At 34.6% G+C, this 26,349-nt stretch overlaps 2 pseudogenes; both read left to right on the top strand.

The window, feature by feature from the left end:
- Window positions 1–4,642: 4,642 nt before the first annotated feature.
- On the top strand, window positions 4,643–4,959 carry LOC121476845 (annotated as a pseudogene).
- A 17,414-nt stretch (window positions 4,960–22,373) lies between these two features.
- LOC121477225 lies at window positions 22,374–22,473 on the top strand (annotated as a pseudogene).
- Window positions 22,474–26,349: the final 3,876 nt, after the last annotated feature.

Below are 26,349 nucleotides of genomic sequence, written 5' to 3' on the forward strand. Positions count from 1 at the left end.
TCTAATTAGATTTCCATTCTCTTGGTAGATTTTTCTGGTGGCAAACATTAATTTTAAGATATGATGGCAGTTCAAATATATAGAACAGAGAAGAAAAAAACCCTAAGATTTGCTCATATATGCCAGACACTCTGCTATTGTTCATTCATACCTAGCATTTATATCCTATTTCAATTAGCCAGGTAAGCATTTTATATTTATTTACTTATTCACTTTTCACAAGAACCTTCTGAAAATGCTGAAACTACTGTCTTTCTCTAAAGTTTATTAAGTATATAAATTAAACAAAAAACAGCATGATCTGGGATGAAGAGCTTTGTGTTCCTTATGCACAATTAATAATAGTATTAAAATAGAAGGCTATAAGCAAATGTATAATGTCTACAACAGAAAACACTTAAGTTTTTATATAAGTACGTTAGATTATGCTATAGCAAGTTAATCACCCAGTCTCAGATTCTTAATAAAAAAAGTGTTTATTTCTGTTTTATGGTCCATATCCAAAGTAAATCTAAAGTGAATTCCAGACAGTTCTTTACACAGTCACTCAAAAACATGGCCATCATACCTACTACCATCTATATTTTGGCCCCAAAATTACACATATCACTTGTGCCCCCATCTCTATGGTCAAAGCTAGTCTTATAGACCCCATAAATGAGGGGTAGGGAAGAGAGGGCATCTGTGAAATGTTTGGTAAACACAACTCTATTTGATTCTACTTAATCCCATGTTTCATACGCACATTTATTACCATTTTTCTTGCTTAAAGTAAAAAGAGATAAAGGATTATTTTCCCTAAGATTGTAGTCTCTCTGAAAGTACAACAAATGCAGATCTTTGCGTGGAATCAGTTTTCCAGTTCCAGTCTTTCCAGGATACTATAACAGAAGACTAATATAAGTGAATCTTTACCTTGATGCTTTTTACAAACAGACTTTTTTTAAAAAACAAAAAGTATTAAAGCCAGACCCTTAAACTGATCTGTACCATACCAGTTAGTTTTAATTTATTATTTAAAAGAATATTCCATTTCAACTTCTAATGTTTAGGTTCTCTAAGCAGTGAGAATCTCACCACTGCAAATCTCCACATTTCTGGAATCTCCCCTTTTTCTTTTTATTATGCTGGCAAACTAACCTGCTTCTTCTTTAATTTCTTTCTTTCTTTCTTTCTTTCTTTCTTTCTTTCTTTCTTTCTTTCTTTCTTTCTTTCTTTCTATTTTTCAATCCTTTTTTAAAAGATTTTATTTACTTATTCGTGAGAGACACAGGGAGAGAGGCAGAGACATAGGCAGGGGGAGAAGCAGGCTTCCTATGGGGAGCCTGAGGTGGAACTTGATCCCAAGACCTCACTACCTGAGCCAAAGGCAGATGCTCAACCACTGAGCTACTTAGGTGTTCCCTGAAAATAAGTGTCCATCAATAGATGAATGTAAAATAAAAATGTAGCATTAAGCATAAAAGACGGAATTTAAATCTAGGTATATAGTTTTTTACCCCTTATCTGGCCCCACAACACTAACATTTCCCAAATTAGAATCAGAAAGTATATTCTCCTTCCTAATATCTGCAGCTGTATTCTTGAGTTATGACACCGTCATCCATAGAGTCAGTAATCTCAAAATAGTTGCCTCTTCTTTTCCTAAATTCTTCTTATGCAATTAGGCACACATTCCAAAGGACTCTGGAAGCTGTACTCACCCTGCAGCCTCTATTTTGTCTCCCTCTTTTCTGGTTTAGAACCTTATCTCCTATTTTTCTTATCTCCCTGGATCATGGCAGGGCATCCTGTAGTCTTATCTGTTCATAGTATCTTCCTGGAAGTCATAGTTAAAATAAAGATTTGGTATATTATTTCCCTTTGTAAAAAAGCCATTGATTAATAGAGTAGCAGAAGGAGAAATCAAGAAAACAATCTCATTTACAGCTGCATGAAAAAATAATAAAATACTTGAGAATAAACTTAACCAAGAAGGTAAAAGACCTGTACTCCAAAGCTCTGAAACACCATTGAGAGGAATTGAAGACAACACACACAAATGGAAAGATATTCCATGTTAATGAATTGGAAGAATGAATATTGTTAAAATGGCCATATTTCTCAAATAAGTCCACAGATTTAATACAATCCCCATCAAAATACCAACATTTTTCATAGAACTAGAATAAACAATCCTAAAATTTGTATGGAAGCACATAAGAAGGCAAACAGTCAATGCAATCTTGAAAAAGAGGAACAAAGCTGGAGGTATCACAATCCCAGATTTCAAGACAAAGCTGTAATAATCAAAACAGTACAGTACTAGTACAAAAATAGATCCATAGATCAATGGAAGAGAATAGAAAGTCCAGAAATAAACCCACAGTTATATGGTCAATTAATGTACAACAAAGAAGTCAAGAATATGTATACAATGGAGAAAAGACAATCTATTCAACAAATGGTGCTGGGAAAACTGGACAGCTGCATGCAAAAGGATAAAACTGGACTTTCTTACATCATACACAAAAATAAACTCAAAATGGATTAAAGATGTAAATGTGAGACTTGATCATAAAACTCCTAGAAAAAAGCATAGACAGACATTAACTTCTTTGACATTGGCTGTAGAAATATATATATATTTTTAGATATCTTTCCTCAGGCAAAGGAAACTAAAGCAAATATAAATTACTGGGACTACATCAAAATAAAAACCTTTTGCATAGTGAAGAAAACCATCAAGAAAACAAAAAGGCAACCTACTGAATGGGAAAAGATATTCTCAAATGGTATATCCAACAAGGAATAAGAATCCAAAATTTATAACGAACTTAAACAACTCAACACCAAAGTGACAAATAATCTAATTAAAATTGTGCTGAGTGCCCAAATAGACATTTTTTCCAGAGAAGACACACAGATGGCTGACAGACACATGAAAAGATGCTCAACATCACTAATCATCAGGGAAATGCAAATTAAAACTGCAATGAGACGTCACTTTACACCTGTCAGAATGGCTGGAATTATAAACATAAGAAACAAGTGTTGGTAAGGATGTGGAGAAAAAAGGAACCCTCATGCACTGTTGGCGGGAATGCAAATGGGTGCAGCCACTGTGGAAAACAGTATGGAAGTTCCTCAAAAAGTGATAAATGAAATTACCATAAGACCCAGTAATCTTACCAGTGGATGTTTACCCTAAGGGGAAAAAAATACTAATTTGAAAATATATATGCACCTCTATGTATACTGCAGAATTATTTACAATAGGCAAGATATGGAAGCAGCCCAAGATTCCATCCATAGAAGAATGGACAAAGGAGTGATATACACTGCACACACACACACTGGAATATTATTCAGCCATAAAAAAGAATATAATTCTTGACATTTGCAACAACATAAAGGACATAGGGAGTATAATGCTAAGTGAAATAAGTCAGTCAGAGAAAGACAAATCTTAATGTTTTCACTCATATGTAGAATTTGAGGAATGAAACAAAGACAAAAAAATAGACTCTTATATACAGAGAACAAATTGGTGGTTGCCAGAGGGAAGGTGGGTAGGGGGATGGCAAAATAGATAAAAGAGATTAAGAGTACATTTATGGTGATGAGCACTGAGAAATGTATAGAATTGTAGAATCATTATATTGTACACCTGAAACTAATGTAACACTGTATGTTAATTATATTTTCATCATAATAAAACACTGATGGTGCCTTGCTTCTTTTTGCTATGGAATAAACTCTAAGTTTCAGTTAATGGGAGTGTATAGTCACCCTCAGCTGAGGTGGCGAAGGCTATTGTTGGGACAAGTTTCATAAAGAAATATCAGCATAGGACATAAAACATGTGCATTAGACATCAAAATAGAGCTGTCAAGTCAGGATTTGGACCTGTTAGTCTTTATGATGTAGATTTTATTGAAATCTATGAAAACAAAATTATATCACAAAGAGAATGAGCTCTGAGAAGGAATGACTGATGAAGTGGGAGGAAAACCAAGAGAGAATGGCACCTTGGAAGACAAGGGGAGTAAGTGTAGCAGACAGGAGGGCTTAGCTAACTTTTTCAAATACTGCTGGTAGGTCAGCTGATATGTAATATGTGATGCTGTAATATAATAATATATGATACACACTGTATACTTAATATGTATATATTCAGAATTGATGCTTGAATTTACAAAGTGCCTGGAATAGAAGTTTTGGTGCACTGAGGAGACTCAAGCTTGATTGAAGTGGGCATCAGAGAAAATTGGATGAGAGGAAGTGGATGGAGGTAAGGAGTATAAGCAACTACCATGAAGTGAAATTTCGATGCCAAAAAGAACAAAGAAATATGTGGTGGCTCCTCAGTGAAGGTGGATCAGGTATTCTTTTTAGGAAGGGTGACATATATAAAAGAGGGAAGCTTCATCCTGATGGTGACAGTTCTTTTTTTTTTTTTTTTTTTGACAGTTCTTTTAAGAGAGAATTGATGATGTGAATGAAGTGGTGAATAGGAAAGAACTGAGGGATGGGTGTGAGAACCTAGAATCTTGTACCATAGTGAGGATATTGCCTTTATATAGAATCTTGGGAATTCCATCAACAGTAAAAGAGAGGTGCTTAGTGTCCTGTGCACACACACCTTGCAAGCGACGGCGCCATGAGTCTGACTTCCAGGGTACCAGTTGAATGGATCGTAGCAGTTACTTTGCTGCTGAGACACCTGTGATTGGTGATCTAGCTTACAAAAGGTTTTATGTTAAAGATCATTGCAACAAATCTATGGTAAACCTTCACAACCAGAAAGACAACCCCAAGATAGTACATGCTTATGACATGGAGGATTTGGGAGATAAAGCTGTGTACTGTCGTTGGAGGTCCAAAAAGTTCCCATTATGTGATGGATCTCGCACAAAACACAATGAAGAGACTGGAGACAACGTGAGACCTCTGATCATTAAGAAAAAGGAAACGTAAGTGGACAGTTTTGATGTTACAAACCAACTTGTCATGATGTCATCTGACTGTTTAATTAGAATGACTGCCACCTCTGTCTGTTCACCTCCCCTGGGTTCTAGATGTGATGTATTGCAAATTGCAGTTTTCATATTCATGGAATTTGCCTTATTTGTTGAACCATCGTGGTGCACATTTGTTTAAACAAAAAAAAAAAAAGGAAAAAGGGAAAGCAAGCAAACAAACAAAAACAGTAAAAGAGAAAAAGCAAAATGTCTCTGTAGATACAGTAGGCTGGTAGGTAGGATAGATAACATCAGTGGATGTTCCCTCCTAATAATGTCTTATTTCTTGGTGTAATAGGAAGTAATACTATTAGCTGGAATTAAGGTAAGAAAGGGAATTTATGAACAAGTGGGAACGTATGAGTGAGGGAACAATATGAAATAACTTTTTTTGAATTTTTAATTCTTGCGTACATGTTTAGATCATGAATAATGTGTCTACTCATTTAATATCCTCAGCACATCCAAATGTCTAGGACACATCCCACTAATGATAATAATAGCAATAACAACACTAAAATAACAATAGCTTACATTTCTTGGGGACTTATTACTTGCTAGGCAGGCACTGATGAGTGCTACATGTGGATAAATTAATTTAATCTTCACCAAGATATCTGAGTTGAGGAATGTGATGTCCCATTGTACAGTTGAAAAGATCAAGATATTAAGAATGGTATCTTACCCAAGATCACATATTTAAAGGGAGAAACTGGTAAAATGAAAAAAAAAAAGAAATTGTCTCAAATATGAATTTTATTAGGACTTCAGGAAGGTTGAGAGACTTCAGGGGTCAATGTTGAAGTACGAGGCACTTTGTTAAGTCAGGGTGTGATGTTTTGCAACAGGATTTAAGGATCTACTCGATGCCAGTGCTACTACATAACCCTATAGGGCCACATATTTAAGTTCCTCTTAGGGATGTTTCCGTATCTGTAAATAAGCACCAGGGTCAGGTGGTCAGACATCCCTCATAAACCAAAGTCTTCAAGTTGTTGTCTGAAACCACCCAACAAAGAAGACCTAGGTGTGTTCCCGGAGGTTAGGATGTGCACCTTAGTACCTTTGATATCTCCAGCAACTTTCAAGTAATAGGAACTGGTTGTTGATACGGATTATAAGGATGATGATGTTGTGGCTTTTTAAATTCACATCTCTATCCGCAGATAGCAATCACCTTGCAAGACTGATAGCTAATGTTCAAACTGCCTTTTGTGCAAGGCTGACAAATTTTCGACCAAATTGCTGTTGGCTATGTTTTCAGAAAGGTAGATCTTAATAATGACATTTAATTTTTCTTTTTTGAACAAATGAATGAGTTTCAAGACTGTTTCTACAAAGACAGAGCACTATATAAATTCCACATGAAAGCAAGCCCTAATTTAAAAAATAATACCCTAATGATGCCTAATTACTTCCTTGAGAATAAGCAGCAACCTAATTAGTCACCTTTATCTTCATATGCACCTGGAATTGCTATTGTGAATAAAGCATACAAAGCACAGTCCATTTTAAAAACAATACTCTGCAGTGGAAGAAACTGAGAAGGTTGAGGTAGGTAGGCAAGGTAATTTATGACAAATCATTACATTTCTAATGGTATTTGATCCATTTTTTTTTAGGGAATTGATAAAATAATTAAGAGTTTGGAAAACTTTCCATTATAAGTTACGTAGAATTATTTAAGAGCTAAACATAAAGCATTTCCTATAAAGCTCAATAAAATGCAGTTTAAGGAGACAGTGTGTCTGTCTATGTCAGACGTTTCTCTGCCATAGCAAATGGCAACTATTAACTCCAAACTTGGAGATTTTATCCAGAAAGAACTTGGAAATCTCTTCTCAGTGAGATAATGTCTTCTCAGAAATGGGCTGTGGACAGGATAGATTAACCAAGCTGACAACCACTCAAATGAGTTTCTGGAGGTGAGCCTTCACAGACAGAAAGGAAAATAAAAGTTTCCATGTCTCTCACCACTGCCACAGTGAATGGCTCAGAAATCAGTTTGTACCATCTTCTATAAAATTCAAAGTGAAAAAGGCAAGGCGTATTCTCTCCTTGGTCACCGCAGAAGAGCTAGTCCTCACCTGTATTATTATTAATACTGTAAATCTTTAGAAGTACTCAAAATAGTCATTCTCCCCAAGTGGAAACAATTCTACTTGACAGTAAATTATAAATAAATTACCATGGGAGGTAAAAGCAATCTTCCTAACTACTGTTGGACATTTCTGAGCAGTTACTTTTTATATTATTGGGCTTTTCTGAATAGTTGCTTTTAGAGATGCTGTGTTACCAATTGCTTTGTAACAGCCTACCACAAATTTAGCAATTTAAAAACAACGTGCATGTATTAACACTCAGTGGATGTGCATCAGGAGTCTGAGAATTGCTTAGCTGATTCCTGTCCTTAGGGTCTCACAGGCTGTAGTCAAAGTGATTCAAGGCTAGGTTCTCCTCTGCAGGCTCCACTAGGAAAAGATCTGTTTAAAAGCATCTTCTGGTTGTTGGGCAAAATTCATTGCCTTGTAGCTGCAGGACTGGATGGCATTATTTTTTTGCTGGCGGGAAGCTGAAGAGCGTCCTCAGCTCCCAGAGGCTGTCCAGAATTTCTAAGACCACCTACAGTTCCTTGCCGTGTAGAATTCCCCAGACTGAACACAAACGTCATTAAGGCAGCAGGGAGAGTCTCCAGACAAGTGGGCTAGAAAGACACGGTCTTATATAAAATAGTATGATCACAGGAGTGACCTTCCATCATCTTAAGTGTATTCACTTAGTTAGAAGCATGTCCCAGGTTCTCCCTCACTTAATGGGAGGGGAGTAAATACGGCCACGAAGACCAGGTAGCAAGGATCTTGGGAAGGGGCCCTAGAAACTGTCCCATCTTGTCACCTATTTATCATTGGGCTTATCCCCCCCCCCCCCCCCCCCCCCCCCGTTCTAGCAAACAAACTTTTGTAAATTCTTAACTACAACCAAGGAATTGTTCAGACTTTTACTTAGGAGATTTCTCTAAGGAGTTTGTATATTTAAATTCTCAGTTTTCCACAATGACTCTTATGCTCCATTATCTTCCAGTTTCCTGCCTTTTCCACCAGGACCAAGATGATATTGCAATTCAAAGAAAGCAGATAAACAAAACAAAACAAAGAAGGCAGATTAAGTCCGTTTCAGGTTTTGAACAGCCTGTGTAGTAGGCAAGGCAAGGAAGAGTCCAAGAGGACAGGTTACAGGCGTAGCCCTTAGACCTGAAGCAATCTCTTAATCATAATGATTAGGCTCTTTTTCCTTATTTTTGTTTTAGCACAACTTCTGCTAACTGCAATTCAATTCTACAGGATGCTGCCTTTTACCTTCCCTTTAGTAACTGGGGAGAGAAAATCTTTTTAAAATTTGATCCTTGGAATGAATTAGCTGTCTCAGAAAAGGCTTTAGCACAAAGAATTTACCCCAAACCTCTGGATCCCTCCCCCTTTTAATTTTCAACTAGTAAATCTGGCTTTCAAAATAATTTGATGTTCACATTTTTTATACCTGCCACTGTACCTGGTATCTCGGGATGGCTTGCTAATAAAAAAAAAAAAATATTTCCAAATAAACCACAAATAACTGAAAAATTATTTTGTAAATTATAGCTTAAAATACATACAAGATGCTATTATTTTCTGATTAGTCTTAAGAAAATTATTTTGACACCCAGAACAAAATATATCAAGATATTACTTCAATTTCTATGATGATCATTTATAGCAGGAATTGCTTACTGGTCTATTGCTAGAAATATGCCTTTGGGCCACATCCTATGTCTCTAAGCAGCCCTGCACTTCATTCTGGAAAAAGCCAATCCTCCAGCCTTCTCTGAGAAAAAGGTTCCTCTCGGTTCTTATGCACCTTTGGGTCTTCAACAATTTGATACTGGCTTCAGACACACTGCCATTGAAATTTTCCTCCTGCCCTTCCCATCTCCACACATACTCTAAGCATTTGAAGCATTCATTTCCTGATTTCAAAGCTGATTTAGTCCATCATATCATTTCTTCTCACTCTGATCTTTTAATATAATAGCTAGATGGAATTTCTTTAATGATCATATAATTCTCATCTTGAGCTCCATCTTTATTTAGAGACTCTTATTTAACAGCAATATCTTTAAATAATTGTAAACAGTCTTCTTTTCCGAAGACTAGTATTTCTGTATACGATATTTTTAAAAATATCATTACGTTAGCTTATGGGTGAAATAGGTCCAACTGTATTTATATGCAGAACACATACAATTATCACATCCACAGTTCACTATAAAATCAAGTTCATCAGCTCCCTTTGTTGTACCTTTATTTCCCGAAAGCATATGATGCATGAACCTACATGCTCCAAGTCAGAGTGACTCACATGTTGGTATCCTTTTATCTATTGTTCTTCCAATAATCAATGATGTCATCAAGTAGACCAATCTCCCTGTTCCTTTGAACTCTCTGTCAAAAAGCTCTACTGGCAGTCTGCAACTTATTTTCAGTCCTTACCCAGGCCCTTTAACTCCTATATTTCATATGACATTGGTTCCTGGCCCCAGATTTTGCTGAGATTTACTCTCACTTATTAGTAATTCTACCTTCAAAAATGCATAAACTAGGGTGGGGCGATGGGTGAAATAGGTGATGAGGATTAAGGAGTGCACTTGCCACCATGAGCACTGGGTGATAAATGGAATTTTTAAATCACTATCTTGTATACCAGGAACTAATATAACACTGTATGTTAAGTATATTAGAATTAACATACCAGGAACTAATATAACACCGTATGTTAAGTATATTGGAATTAAAGTAAAATTTTAAAAATGCACAAATTATTAAAACTTCACTGAGGCTGCCATGTTGCATAAGTCCATGGCATGTATATATCATAGGAATTAGTCCCTGTGGAATTATGTAACATGGAGGCCCTGCCTGAGCAGCATCTAGAATACAGCTAAATATAAATGGAGACTCAAACATTTTTTTTTCTTTTGCATATGGCCTGGCTCAACTAACTAGCCCATCTTTTCAAATTACCCACTAAATCATCCCTTTAACCAGACTAGGAAGCTGAAATCTCAGTTAATATTTCTGTCCATAGAATTAAAGATATATTGATTAATTAATATATGAGGTGATCTAATTATAAATTATCAAATGAAATTAAGAGCACTGAGGGTTGATTATTTGTAGAATCTGGATGCATACATGGTAATAAATGTCTATGCCATATTTCATGTCTTTCTTTGTCTCACAAATACATAGGATGCTAAATATAAAATTGCTAGACTCCATTAACCTTATTTCTGAAATGAATAGCTCCAAAACATTGGCTACTATGTGAATCTTGGGTAGTATCTAGTCCCCATGGAAACAGAGATTTGGATCCTAATATCAAGATCTAACAGGCCACAGATCTACACATTTTAGCTTGTGTTAAGAAAAAAAAGGAAAGAAAGAAAGAAGAAAGAAAAGAAAGAAAGAAAGAAAGAAGAAAGAAAGAAAGAAAGAAAGAAAGAAAGAAAGAAAGAAAGAAAGGAAAGAAAGAAAAGACATGCTCAGTCCTGCAAAGATGCCATAAAAATGTCTGAGGTCCTATGAATATGGGCAAGAATTACAGTAATAACTATCCTGGTATAATTTTACGTTCCATTTATCATTATATAACATATATATTATATTTCCATTTGGGTTTATATTCTCTTGTGAATCAAGTGGCTATCAGTATGTCTTCTGTTGAACCGTGAGTACTATCCAAAAATCATAATGCTGGTACATTTTAGCATGCTTTGATAAATAATTATAAAAATGTAATTTCCTGACTTACTGAACAATGCTTCTTTTTTTTTTTTTTAAGGTTTTATTTATTTATACATGAGAGACACACAGAGGGAGGCAGAGACACAGGCAGAGAGAGGAGCAGGCTCCATGCAGGGAGCCCAATGTGAGACTCAATCCTGGGTCTCCAGGATCAGGCTCTGGGCTGAAGGCTAAACTGCTGAGACACCTGGGCTGCCCTGAACAATGCTTCTTGAATTAATCTTGTTCCAGATTAATTTAAGAAAAGGTAATCAGGTCAAGAATGTGACCAGGACAACAAGACAGTGTGGTACTGGCACAAAAACAGACACACAGATCAATGGAACAGAATAGAGAACCCAGAAGTGGACCCTGAAATGTACGGTCATCTAATATTCGATAAAGGAGGAAAGACTATCCATTGGAAGAAAGACAGTCTCTTCAATAAATGGTGCTGGGAAAATTGGACATCCACATGCAGAAGAATGAAACTGGACCACTCTCTTTCACCATACACAAAGATAAACTCAAAATGGATGAAAGATCTAAATGTGAGACAAGATTCCATCAAAATCCTAGAGGAGAACACAGGCAACACCCTTTTTGAACTTGGCCACAGTAACTTCTTGCAAGATACATCCACAAAGGCAAAAGAAACAAAAGCAAAAATGAACTATTGGGACTTCATCAAGATAAGAAGCTTTTGCACAGCAAAGGATACAGTCAACAAAACTAAAAGACAACCTACAGAATGGGAGAAGATATTTGCAAATGACATATCAGATAAAGGGCTAGTTTCCAAAATCTATAAAGAACTTACTACACTCAACACCAAAAAAACAAACAATCCAATCATGAAATGGGCAAAAGACATGAAGAGAAATCTCACAGAGGAAGACATAGACATGGCCAACATGCACATGAGAAAATGCTCTGCATCACTTGCCATCAGGGAAATACAAATCAAAACCACAATGAGATACCACCTCACACCAGTGAGAATGGGGAAAATTAACAAGGCAGGAAACCACAAATGTTGGAGAGGATGCGGAGAAAAGGGAACCCTCTTACACTGTTGGTGGGAATGTGAACTGGTGCAGCCACTCTGGAAAACTGTGTGGAGGTTCCTCAAAGAGTTAAAAATAGACCTGCCCTACGACCCAGCAATTGCACTGTTGGGGATTTACCCCAAAGATTCAGATGCAATGAAACGTCGGGACACCTGCACCCCGATGTTTCTATCAGCAATGGCCACAATAGCCAAACTGTGGAAGGAGCCTCGGTGTCCATCGAAAGATGAATGGATAAAGAAGATGTGGTTTATGTATACAATGGAATATTACTCAGCAATTAGAAACGACAAATACCCACCATTTGCTTCAACGTGGATGGAACTGGAGGGTATTATGCTGAGTGAAATAAGTCAATCGGAGAGGGACAAACAGTGTATGTTCTCATTCATTTGGGGAATATGAAAAATGGTGAAAGGGAATATAAAGGAAGGGAGAAGAAATGTTGGGAAATATCAGGAAGGGAGACAGAACATAAAGACTCCTAACTAGGGGAAACGAACTAGGGGTGGTGGAAGGGGAGGAGGGCGGGTGTTGGAGGGGAAGGGGTGACGGGCACTGAGGTGGACACTTGATGGGATGAGCACTGGGTGTTTTTCTGTATGTTGGTAAATTGAACACCAATAAAAATTAATTAAAAAAAAAAAAAGAGTCTAGACACCAAAAAAAAAAAAAAAAAAAAAAAAAAAAGAATGTGACCAGGAGTCTAATTTCTAGTTTTTTCATATGTTTTTTTCAAATTGAGGTACGTTTTCCCCTCACTTTCAGTTTCCATTAGGAAGAATTTATCCCTAAACTGATTTCAGGAGAGTCTCTTCACCCTTTTTCTTATGTGGCCAAAGAGGAAATAATCTGATATCTCTAACTAGCAAGTTTGGAAAAGAATAACTTAAAAATCAAAGCTGACTTCCACCTTGCTCATTGTTCTTAGGCATTAGCTGCCTTCAGAGAGTGCATTTTCTCCTTAGCCTCTCCTAACTACAAGTTATGTAAGGACCTTACAACATTGTCCAAGGGGTTTGAAGTAAGGGAGAGCAGAGATGATGAGGACAGGCATGCGGCATCTTCTGGACTTTATTTTATTATATTTTATTTTTTTAAGTTTTCAGCGATTCTTTTTTTTTAATTTTTATTTATTTATGATAGTCACACAGAGAGAGAGAGAGGGGCAGAGACACAGGCAGAGGGAGAAGCAGGCTCCATGCACCGGGAGCCCGACGTGGGATTCGATCCCGGGTCTCCAGGATCGCGCCCTGGGCCAAAGGCAGGCGCCAAACCGCTGCGCCACCCAGGGATCCCCATCTTCTGGACTTTAAAGCAAGTATTTTTAGCATTTTATAATTAAATGTGTTACTTGCGGGATCCCTGGGTGGCGCAGCGGTTTGGCGCCTGCCTTTGACCCAGGGCGAGATCCTGGAGACCCGGGATCGAATCCCACGTCGGGCTCCCGGTGCACGGAGCCTGCTTCTCCCTCTGCCTATGTCTCTGCCTCTCTCTCTCTCTCTCTCTGTATGACTATCATAAATAAATAATAATAATTAAAAAAAAATTTTAAAAAAATAAATGTGTTACTTGTAGATCTTTGGTGGATGTGTACCCTATAAATAATCCTATTTATAACTTGCTAAGAGGTATTTTTAATAATAAAATAATACTGAATTTTATTAAATGATTTTCTGCATCTAATGAGCTCATTCATCTTCTTTTTTTACTTTTTAAAGTAAGCTTATGTTAAACTGCATTCATAGATTTTTTTATTATATTTATTTTAAAACCTATATTGTATACTTGGAATAATCCCAAACGTGTCATATTTTTTGTTTTGTTTTGTATTGTTAGTTTACATTATTTTAAGAATTTTCCAAATTATATTAGAAAGATCGATTCTTTTTTTCCCTCTATGTTTTGATTGTTGTTTAGAACTATGTGTGCCTTTAAAGGTGCATTGGAAGTGACCCCAAAATTAAATCTAGACCATAATTTATTCTGTGTCAAATTATAAACTAGTGATTCATTTACCTTAATGGATTTCAAATATTTCATGGTTTCTATTTCTTCTTGAATCAATATTGTAAATATGAGTTGTTCTTATATTTGTTCTGTTTCACCCAGGTTTTTCAGCTTTCGGTTTTCCTTTCTCCTTTTTTCTCTCCCAAAATATGGCCCATATACTTTCAACTAACATTTCACTTTCTGCTCCACCTATAATTCTATCCCTGTTAATCTTACTATTGTTAATTTCCATCTTTGTACTTTTCCATTGGATGTATCTGTCCTGTGTTTTGTCAATTTTATAAATATTTTCATGAAAGCAATTTTGAGTTGTTAATTCTATTACATCTTTGTGTTCTATATTATTAACCTTTATTCATATATATTGTTACTCATATTCTTCTTTCTTTTATTTCTGCTCTTTTCTTTTTCATTTCTTAATTTGAGTGCTTAATTCGTTTACATTAATTTTTCTGTTAAAAATGGAGCATATTTGATAAGTTTTTCTTGTTCACTTCTAAATATGCTGTATTTCACATTAGGATTTATTCTCGGATGTAAGATATATACATATATATACATAGTCCATTTATTACAAATTTGACTTACTATATCATATTGGTGAATGAAACCTATAATTAATATGTGAGCAATCTTTTTCTGTTTTAATTTATGCCTTAGCATTTATTTCTTCTCTCGAAATTGCTATACCATTTGATTATGCTTATATTTGACTAAAATATTTTTTCAATAATTTTCTTTCAAATTTTTTGTGTAATTGTGTTAAATGTATTTACCTATAAATATTTTAAAAGTTGGGTTATTTTCTATCAAGCCTGAAAAGCTTTGACTCTGGAAGGAATTGCCATATTCACTGATGTTACTACTGATTATATACATATAATGTATATATGTATATATATAAATATTTAAAATTTTTATTTATTTATTTAATTTATCTATTTGAAAGAAAGAGAGAGAGCACAGAGGGTGAGCAGAGACACTAACATGAAGCTTAATCCCAAGACTATGAGATCATGACCTGAGCCAAAGACAGACACTTAACCAATGGAGCCACACAGGTGCCCCTGCTCACATTTAGATTAAATTTTACCGTTATGTTTCTCAGTGTTTTTTTTTTTTGTGTGTGTGTGTGTGTGTGTGTAGTTACTATCATTCTTTTTTTCACAGTTTTTCAGAAATAGTGTTAGTAATGTTTAACTGTAGAACATTCTAAGATTTTTTACCTTTTGAAAAAACTATGTTTTTTTTTCATCCTCATTCTTAGAATTTACTTAGCATATATTTTGGCTTGGTGGTTATTTTATCACAGTATTTTGAAGATATTATTCTATTGTCCATGGCTTTTTGACTTTTTTTTTTTTTTTTGTAAATTCGTCTGCTAGCATAATTCCTTGGTAGTAATGTCTTTATGTGTTGACGACTTCTAAGAATTTCTCTTTAAAATTATTGCTCTGGAATGATATAATAGGCTATGATTGGAATTCATTGTGATATCTGAGTATCCATGTCTTTCATCACTCTGTTTTTATATCTAAAAGTTATATTTTTTCCATTTTGGGTGGTCCTTTTTCCTCTGATTACCTTCTTATGGTTTTAATATCATTGTTTATAATTTTAAGCCTATTAATGTATTAGATTATACCTTCTACTTAATATTTACTAATATGTGGGTTTTGAGAATCTGATTCTCTTATTCATTCTGTGGGTTTTAGCTCATAGAATAAGGATTCTAAAGTGTATTCCACCAAAGAGGATCAGTATTTTAAATCTTTTAGATATTCAAGGATATGATCAATCTGAATCACTTTCATTTTTCTTTTAGGGGTATGTGGAGTGAACATGGAGTGAAATTTTTCCAACTTCAGATGATCATTTATGGTTAGAAATTTCTGAGATGTTTTTCCTCCTTTGTTCTATCCAGAACACAGCTTGAGAAAGCCAAGTAGCCCTCTCTCCCTCTCAAGGACATTGCATTCTTTTGACTTTATAGAGAAAGTACCAGACCAAATCTCCATCCTGCTTGTTACTCAGGCTTTGTATCCTGCTAAATTCATCCATTCAAATGAAGGATCTAAGACAGCAGATATCCCCAGAGGCCTCTAAGGACACCAGTGCTCCAGTGCTTGCTTTGTTTCTGGATTCTTGCTTCATTTTTTTTTCCCTTAACAATTTTCTTTAATTTCTCCCCAAATCGACTATATATTTAGTTTTTATTTTATATTTTTTCCATAATTTTATGAATCCTATACCTGGAGAGTTTGTTTAGACAATAGTTTTCCAGGTTGTCAGAAACTACTCCATAATATTTAATTTTAAAATAGATAATATTTTTTCTCTAAGAATTGTATATGTAGGGTATCTAGATCAATTTTTTGCAAAACTTAAGGTAATTAAGGAAATCTGTAAAAAAAAAAAAGGAACAAAAACCTGTATGACTTACCATATTTTAGTTTTAATGATATGGAATAGCCCTTTTTGAATTCCTAAAGAGTTGAGTATTAGCATTTGTGCATTGTTTAATTTAAATACATATTATATATATATATATAATGGAATGCAATAGAATTAAATCTTTTGGGTTAAGAGAGTGCTAAAACAGTAAACCAATTGTTGCAATATATTATAAATTACACAAATATATTAATGTGATCTAATCACACCACCTATTTTTTTTTTTTTTAGGCTGCTTCTTTTTTTCTAGTGCCTCTTCCTTCTTCTTCTTCTTCTTCTTTTTTTTTTTTTAAGATTTTATTTATTTATTCATGACAGAGAGAAAGGGAGAGGGAGAGGCAGAGACACAGGCAGAGGGAGAAGCAGGCTCCATGCAGGGAACCCGACCTAGGACTCAATCTCGGGTCTCCAGGATCACACCCCAGGCTGAAGGCGAAGCTAAACCGCTGGGCCACCGGGACTGCCCCTTCCTTCTAACGCTCGTACCATCGGAGACTGATGTTGAACACTTAGTAAGCATACCCCCATATTTTTTTCTGTGCTCACAGAATCATACCCAAATATTTTAAACATATGTGCATGTACATATATATATATAATTTTCTACATTTCATTATTTAATAATACCTTATAAATACCTCTCCATCTATGAAAGTCACCAAGATAGCTTCAATTCTTTATCATGGAAGCCTAATTTTCTGTAGTATTAAAATAAAACACTATGTTCAATTATTATATTAGTCATGGCATTCCTTGATATGTTCCAGCATGATTTTTTTTTTAAGACAACCACCATTATACAATAAGGTTAAATCAATATTTGGATAGCCCCAAATATAGTTATTGAAGCTATTTGTCAAGGCCTGAGTTTTTGGAGATAAAATTCCCACTCTTTATTGCCATTTAAAAAGTTTGGCTTTGGTAGCCCAGATGGCTCAGCAGTTTAGCACCGTCTTCAGCCCAGGGCCTGATCCTGGAGACTCCAGATTGGGTCTCACATCAGGTTCCCTGCATGGAGCCTACTTCTCCCTCTGCCTGTGTCTGCGCCTCTCTCTCTCTCTCTCTCTCTCTCTCTGTCTCTCATGAATAAATAAATAAAATCTTTAAAAATAAATAAATTTTAAAAATCTTTAAAAATATATAAATTAAAAAAATTAAAAGTTTGGCTAGACATGGGGGAAAAAAAACAAATATATATCAACAGATAAATCGAAAACGAAGTTGTCTATACATACATGCATAGACAAAAATATACAGCTATGAAAAAGAAGGAAATCTCACCATTTGTGATAACATAGACAGGTTTTGAGGCCGTTAGGCTAAGTGACATAAGACGTAAGACATAAATACTGTATGATTTCAGTTGTATATGGAATCCGAAAAACAACAAAACCCTCACAGAAGTAATGATCAGGTTTGTGGTTACTAGAAGCAAGGGGTGAGGGGATGGCAATTTAGATGAAGATGATCAAAATGTACAAACTTCTAGTTGTAAGAAAAATAACCACTAAGGATGTAATGTACAACATGATGACTATAGTTAACGCTGCTGTACTGTATGGTTGAAAGTTGTCAAGAGTAAAACCGAAGAGTCCTCATCACAAAGAAAAAGAAACTTTTTGTTTCTTTCTCTCTTTTTCTTTCTTTTTTTCTTTCGTTCTTTCTACATGATATGCAGATGTTAACTAAATCAATTTTGGTAATAACCTCACAGTATAAGTCAAATCATTATGCTATACATCTTAAACTTCTACATTTCTTTAGGTCATTTATGTTTCAATAAACCTGGAGAAAATAAAAGTAAAAAAAACCAAAAGCTTGACTCAAGACTGTGTGTTCTTTAGTTTCTGAGGTAAGAAGAGCCAACATACTCTGCATTTTTCTAAATAAAGATTACTTAGATTTATGACTGCTTGATATTGCTACTTAGGGAATTTTCAATATCAGACAGTTCCAAAATTGTTTGAACAATATTTTTTATTGTTAAATCAGACTATGTATGTTCTTTGGAGTATAATTTTTGTAAGGTTGGGATGTGTTTTATCTCTGTGGCAATCTCCTAATTGACATACAGTACAAAAATTGGTGGTTTGTGTGTGATTAAAAAATCTGTTAGCAGCTTTATTGAAGTACAATTGACATGCAATTCATCACACGTTTAAGTGTATAATTATGTCAAAATTTTGACATATGTATGCATTTATAAAACATCAGCATAATCAAAATAGTGAACACACACTTCACACCCCCAAATTTTCTTTTAATCCTAATGTAACTCCTCTATCCCTTCTTTTTGACCCAGTATCTCTCCTCTCACCCAACCACTGATTTAATTTGAATCACCATAGATTAATACACATATTATGGTTTTTTAAAAAATATAAAAGTATATACCTTTTTTGTCTAGCTTCTTTAACTTATTATAATGAATTTGAGGTTCGTTTTTTTTGTTGTTACATTTATCAGCAGTACATTCTTTTTATAGCTCTCTCTTTCTGAGTAGTATTCCATTGTATGGATATATCACAATGTATTTACCACTTTTGCTTCCTCATTGATATTTGGATTGTTTCCAGCTTGGCGATATTGCAAATAAAACAGCTATAAATATTTGCATATGTATCTTCATATGAATATAAGTTTCATTTGTCTTATATGAATACCTAGAAATGGAATGGCGAGGCAATATGGTCACCCATTCCCACTAGCAATTTATGAGAAATTTTGTGCCACATCTTCACCAGTACTTAGTATGGTCAATGTATATTTTTTAGTGAATCTAATAGGGTATGATTTTGGTGTGCATTTTTCTAATTATTAATCATGCTGAGCCTTTTTATGTCTTCATATAAAAAGTGAAATATCATCTTTGGTCAAGTATCTAAAGAACTTTGGCTCATTTTTTATTGTTTGTTTTCTTAATATTGAGTTTTAAGACTACTATACATTTTCTAGGTATGAATCGTTTATCAGATATATAATTTGCAAATATTTCCTCTCTGTCTTGTATTTTTCTATCTTAGCAGTCTTTGCTAATTTTGATGAGATAAAACTAATGGATTTTTGTCTTTTATGGATCTTGCTTTTGGTATATGTATATCTAAGAATTTTTTGCATTAACAGAGTCAAAAAATTTTTTCTCCCATTTTCTTTTCTTTTTTTTTAAGGTTTTATTTATTTATTCATGAAAGACAGAGAGAGAGAGAGAGAGAGAGAGAGAGAGGCAGAGACACAGGCAGAGGGAGAAGCAGGCTCCATGCAGGGAGCCCGATGTGGGACTGGATCCTGGGGCTCCAGGATCATGCCCTGGGCTGAAGGCAGGCACCAAACCGCTGAGCCAGCCAGGGATCCCCAATTTCTCCCGTTTTCTTGTAGAAATTTTACAGTTTTACAAAACATATTTAAGCTTAAGATCAATTTTGAATTAATTTTTTTACATGAAGCAAGGCATGATTAGTTCATTATATGCACATAGAAAACCAATTGTTCTAGCAAATGTGTTAAAATAACTTAGTTTCTCCACTGAATTGCCTTTGCATCTTTGCTGAAAATCAATTGAATATATACAAGTGGGGCTTTATCTGGGCTCTCTAATCCATCGATCCTTTCTCTATCTTAACATGCATATGATACAGGCATGATTATTGCAGCTTTATAATAAGTCTTAATGCTAGGTGATATAAGTCTTTCAAATTTGTTCTTCTTTTTTCAAAGTTGTTTTTACTATTTTAGGTACTTCATTTATACATGAATTTTAAAATCATCTTGTCAATTTCTAACAATGCAAAACCTGCTGAGTTTTTGATAGAGATCACATAGAATTTATAGATCAATTTAGGGAGAATTGTCATCTTAGCAATATTGAACCTTCCAATCCCTAAAAACAGTATAACTCTCCACTTATTCAGGTCTTCTTTAATGCCTCTCAGGGATGATTTGAGCATACAAGTCTTGCATATCTTTACATTTATCCCTAGGATTTAATAATTTTGGTGGTCCTGCATTTTAATTTCAATTTATTTTATTGCTTGTGCATAGAAATACAGTTGATATTTTAATAATGAACTGGCATCCTGCTAATGTCCTGATCTATCTTATTTATTCCGGGTTTTTACTTCATTTTGTTTTTATTTTGAGGGGTTTGGTTTATTCATTTTTTTATATTCAACAGGTTTTCTTTACTTAGACAATCTCAAATCCGAGATGCCTTTGGCTTTTCTGGACTCCCATCTCCACCTGCTCAGCTCAGGAAGATCACTAATTAGCCTTTGCCTTTGCTTTTGTTCTCTCTGTGTGTTGCTTCTGGAATATTTCTCCTCTTAGTAAGTTGGGCAACAGGAAGTTTGTTTGTTTTATTTCTCCCAGAAAGCACTGCACTTTTTTTTTTTTTTTAACTTACGATAGTCACACACACAAAGAGAGAAGAGGCAGAGACACAGGCAGAGGGAGAAGCAGGCTCCATGCACCGGGAGCCCGACGTGGGATTCGATCCCGGGTCTCCAGGATCGCGCCCTGGGCCAAAGGCAGGCGCCAAACCACTGCGCCACCCAGGGATCCCTGCACTTTTTGCCTAATATCCAAAATCATCTTGAGAATTGCTGGTTTATATATTTTGTCAGTTTCTTTGTTCTTAGTTGTTTGAAGAGGAAAGATAAATCTATACCTTGTTGTTCCAACTTGGCCAGAAGCAGAAGTAGGTATATTATGCTTTAGTGTATGCAAACATTCACCTTTTGTCCTCAATTTTCAGAAAAAAAATTATGATACAATTCACATAAAACCCACTCTTTTTTTAATTTTTTTTTTTTAATTTATTTATGATAGTCACACAGAGAGAGAGAGAGGCAGAGACACAGGCAGAGGGAGAAGCAGGCTCCATGCACCTGGAGCCCGACGTGGGACTCGATCCCAGGTCTCCAGGATCGTGCCCTGGGCCAAAGACAGGAGCCAAACCGCTGCGCCATCCAGGGATCCCAAACCCACTCTTTTAAGCCTATAATTGAATGGATATTAGTATATTCACATAATTGTGAAACAATCACCACTATTTAATTTCAGAACACTTTCATCATATGAAAAAGAAACCCTGACAACCACTAATCCACTTTGTCTCTGTGGATTTTTTACACTGGCCATTTCATATACATGGAATCATGCAATATGTGGCTTTCCTGTCTGATTTCTTTCAGTAAGAATAATATTTTCAAGTTTCATCAAAGCTATAGGATAAATTAGTAATATATTGTTATGGTTAAATAATATTGCATTATATAGACATACCACATTTTACTCAACCTTTTCAACTGATGGATATTTGGTTTGTTTGTACTTTTCAATTATTATAAATAATGTTGCCACTAACATTCCTGTACATATTTTTGTATAGACATGTTTTCAATTATTTTGAATATATGCCTAGAAATATAACTACTAGATCATATGTTTAATTTTGGAGGAACTATGTACCTATTTCCCAGGGTGAGCTTTTGTCCCCCTGCATGGTAAACTGGAATCTTTCTCTACTTAATAAACTGTTTATAAATTTTGTAGCCACCATATACACAAGGTTTATAAAACTGTATACAGATGGCGCACCCAAGTGAGTGAAGTGAATTAAAAAAAAAATTAGTAGCCCTAAATAAATGTCAGGCTTTTGAAAAAAAAAAAAAGGGTAATGTTTTTCAATCCATAGCTGACAAACTCTGGGGTTGTACTGCTTTACCTCAGTACTCATGTGGAACAAAACGATGTGAATACCTAGGGTGGTAAATTTAGTCTAATAAGATTCTTCTCTAGAGACAAAAAAAAACTAATAAAATATCATCTTTGTAAAGTATGTGATAGTTTTTCCATGACAGAATTAAAAGTGGACCCAGGGCTAAGAGAGTACATTTTAAATGTTCACAATAAATAGATGAGCAAGTAAATAAATAAATAGTAACCATGTGAGATGATAGGTCAATTAGCTTTACTATGGTAATCATTTCAGATGTATACATACCTCAAAATATCATGGGCTTTGGCAGCACATATACTAAAATTGCAATAATACAGAGAATAATGTGGCTCCTGATCAAGGATGACATGCAAACTTATGAAGGATTCCATATTTAAAAAAACAAACAAAATATTATGTTGTACTTCATAAATACATGCAGTTTATTTTTATTTGTCAATTATACCTCAATAAAACTGGGGAAAAAGATGAACCTAGAACTTCTTGTTGCAAGAAATCCAGACTTTCAAAAATGTCTAGATTAGCTTTTAAAAAGGAAAAGGAAATCTTATCGGCTTAATTACGATTAAAAAAATTAGAGATTACAGTTTGTTGCAAAATGTTGAGTACATTAAAGGTATCGTGCATCTTTGATTCTGACAATGAAGAGGGAAATATAAGAAAAAGAGTGCTGAAAGAGTAGTTGTAAAATGTAGATGATTTTCCAAATCAGTCCATCCATAGTGGTATATACAAATTGATCAGTCCAAGTGTTGTAAATCTTGTTGTGGGGTTAATGTAATTGCAAACTACATATTAGGATTTGGTCATGCTCCAGTTCAATATTTGGAAGGCTACATGCAAATGTTTGTAGAATGTTAAATGGTTGGAAATGTTCATAAGAAAATTATTTCTCTTGTCCTAGAAGAGGGAAAGAAATCCTAGTTATATTGTTGCAATAGAATGTGTGAAGTCAATGAATTCAGGGGACCAAACCTCTGGTTTCCTAAGAAATGGAAAACATAAGGATGAGAAAACTTCAGAATTATAAGGAATGAGGTAACCTAAGAATTTGGTAAGAGTTTTTTCAAGTGGAGTTGACATCTCAGTAAGGACTGAAACTGCACTTGTCCATTCCCTGTTGCCTCAGCAGTAAGCCCTTTGCTAGCACGCCCCTCTGAATTATGGTAAAGCACTTTATGAAAACAACCCATGTGCAATGTAAAAAAAAAATGCATTAAATACAGGGGCACTAGTTTAGTTTGAATAGTTCCACATTTAGGGAGAGTTGGGGGAAGAAATTGAGAGAGGTTTGTGATATAGAAAATAAATAATGCCTTGAGGAAAATAAATATGATTTTTATGTATAAGAGGTTAATTAACATCACCCTATGTGCTAATGGGAGATTTTGTGTATGCTGCATATCCAGTGACTCCAGTCTGAATCTATATAAGGCATGTGATTGTGTGTCCACATTATAATCATTTGTCGTTGGTATTTCATCATCTTCAGAAGGCATCTTTGGTTTGGAAAAGATGGAAGCTCATGCCAATCACACATACTATTTTGCATTTGAAATTTCCATATATCAAATCCTAACTATCACAGCATGAATTCCTTGAGTACAGACACCATATTTTGTACAACTGTTTAATGTTGCATGAGACTGTACACGTACTAAGTGTAAAATAAAAATTTCTGAAGGATAAAGAAATAAATAGATTCAATTTTAGGACACCTAAATTCTACATGCAAAACCTGAGCTAAGCAACTTAAGAAATATTAAATATATGTATTATTCATTATTTTATAAATAACTTTGAAATTATACTGTATAATTTGAATCAAAAATACATTTTCTTCCAAGTTACCACATCAACCTAAGCATATAGGTTTTTAATGTTATATTCAAACCAACTAAAACATCCGTTTTCCATTTTTTTGCTAAAACACAATATATAGAATTTTACATCAAAAGGGGGGGGAGACAATTGATAGGGGAAGGGAATGACTGACTTTCTTTGCTAACTGTCTCAATGGGCAGAGAAAATTTTGATAATCCTGGACAGGTGATGACATTGAAAATGATGTGTCAAAGTTTTCAAAAAATGGGAAATGAATATATGATTCAAATTTCTTATAAAAACCTGTAATAAAAATGTTTCATTTTAATGCATTTAATTGCTTCAATAGTAAACTGTTCTTTTCCATTTTTTCTTTCTTTCCTCCTTTCTCTTTTGTATCAATCCTTCCAGCTCTATATATGAAATCCTAGCCCTGGCAATGCCTTAGAGATATCTCGTAGATGGATAGGAAATTGCTAACAATGCAAGCCAACTTAAAAGGAAATAACAGAAATAGGTCATGACCATGATTGTCATGGCATGTGTTGCCCAGGGCTTTATCCTGCCATCTTAAGAACTTTCTGCTAATAGGAGCAGAGCTGTCAGGCAAGGCCATCATATCAATCTTATTTTATTTTAATGCTGCTGTCCCATGACTTCTGTTCTACAAAAGGTATTTAAGGGGTGAGTCAGCTGTGTTTATGAGATCAGCAAGAATGAATGTAAATGGTTGGACCAGGAATTTAGATCTACAAATAATCCAAGAAAGAGAAAAGAATTAAGCTCTCAGAGGATGGCAATTTTTCATAATAACTTTATCTCTCATGGTAAAGATGTCGCCTAAAGAAATAGAAGAAAAAAATTTAAAAATTAAAAAAGAAGAAAACATCTCCTACACTATTCTATAGTTTTATTTTGAATATATAGTCAACATACCTAAAGTACAATATGTAACTTCATTTGAATATTACTAATAACTGATACTCATACTGACCAGAATCAAGAATATGGTGTTAATCATGATAATGCCTTTCTCACTCACTTATCTATTTGGTTTTGGTCTGTAGATCTCATAATTACTTTCTTGCTGTTCATTACTTGGATTACAAATAAAACTAAAGCACAAAGATATTGTTCTGATTTCATAGTTGGAGAAATATAGGTATTAATTAGTAACATCTTCCATTGACTGGTATTAATATTTCTTCATGGTCAACCATTTTTTTTTTATTTCCTGTGAAAGTGTTGCTCAGTTCTTAACTGAAAATATATTACTAGTGGTGGTTAAACTATTTTCATCATACTATATTTCTACAAAGTTTAATTTCATTTTCTTCTGGTTATTATTATCATAATTGGTCTCAGTTTTTCTACCTTTTAAAGGAAAATATGCATATTTGCTTATTTTGCTGTCAATTTTAAGGCAAAGAAAATAGAAGAAAAGGCAATTATGTAATAAAGAACAATCCGTGCTCTTTCTGACGACAAAATATTCCTACAGAAATTTGAGCTTTATTCTAAATAAATGCAAAAGTTTATTTATGTCTAGCACATAGCAGATACATTATGGAGATACATAAAACTATTTTTCTAAAATTTGTTTTCCTGCCTGATCTTCATCTCTTTTCCTCTTAGCTAGTTCATCATTGTTTGTACTTCTTGCAGGTCCTTTTGAGATAGATATTTTGATAGCCAGTTAAACCTACTAGGCTGCAACGAGGCCACTTTCTTAATGTGGATGAGATAATGCAAGAGGATGATACACTCATCTTCAGAGTATGCAAAGCATGAGGTTAATAATCTGAGGACTAATGTTTGGGAGATTTAGTGCAATAATTTATAAACATAAATTGATGCTATAGCTCAGATAGACGTACTTAATTAGTGTCCCTTAGAATCTGAACAAATGAACCATGTGACAGACAAATTTCTAAAGGGAGAGAGAAAGAAGCTTTTTAAACTCAGCTAGAGGTCAGCATGGTTCCCTGAAAATCTGAAGTTGAGGAGATGAAGAAATCTGAATATGGAAGCCATGACATGGGAAATGAGAGGCTCTGAAGACAAATTTTACCATTTCAAAATTTAGTCTGGATCAAGTTCAGTTTGTGTGGCTCAGCAAGCAGTGTAAATGCCTTTTTTGCTGATGCATATTCTTAGACATAAATGTCAAAAGATTTGATTAAAGAAAAAATGGAAAGGGGCAAACATCTCTAGAAAGTTTCCTTTGAAATAATGACCTCCTTGCCTCTTCTCATTAATTTTAAACCATCGCCACCACAAAGGAGCAGAGGTTCCATTTATCTAGAGTCTGGTGGCTGGTAATTGACATTTCTCTCTAGGTTCATCAATTTTAAGCCTTTTCAGCAATGAATAAATGGCCTCTGCTTGACTTGAGTAGATATTCTTGGAATTTATTAATTTATACCAAT

This window comes from Vulpes lagopus, chromosome 16 (assembly GCF_018345385.1).
Source record: "Vulpes lagopus strain Blue_001 chromosome 16, ASM1834538v1, whole genome shotgun sequence".
Lineage (NCBI taxonomy): Eukaryota > Metazoa > Chordata > Mammalia > Carnivora > Canidae > Vulpes > Vulpes lagopus.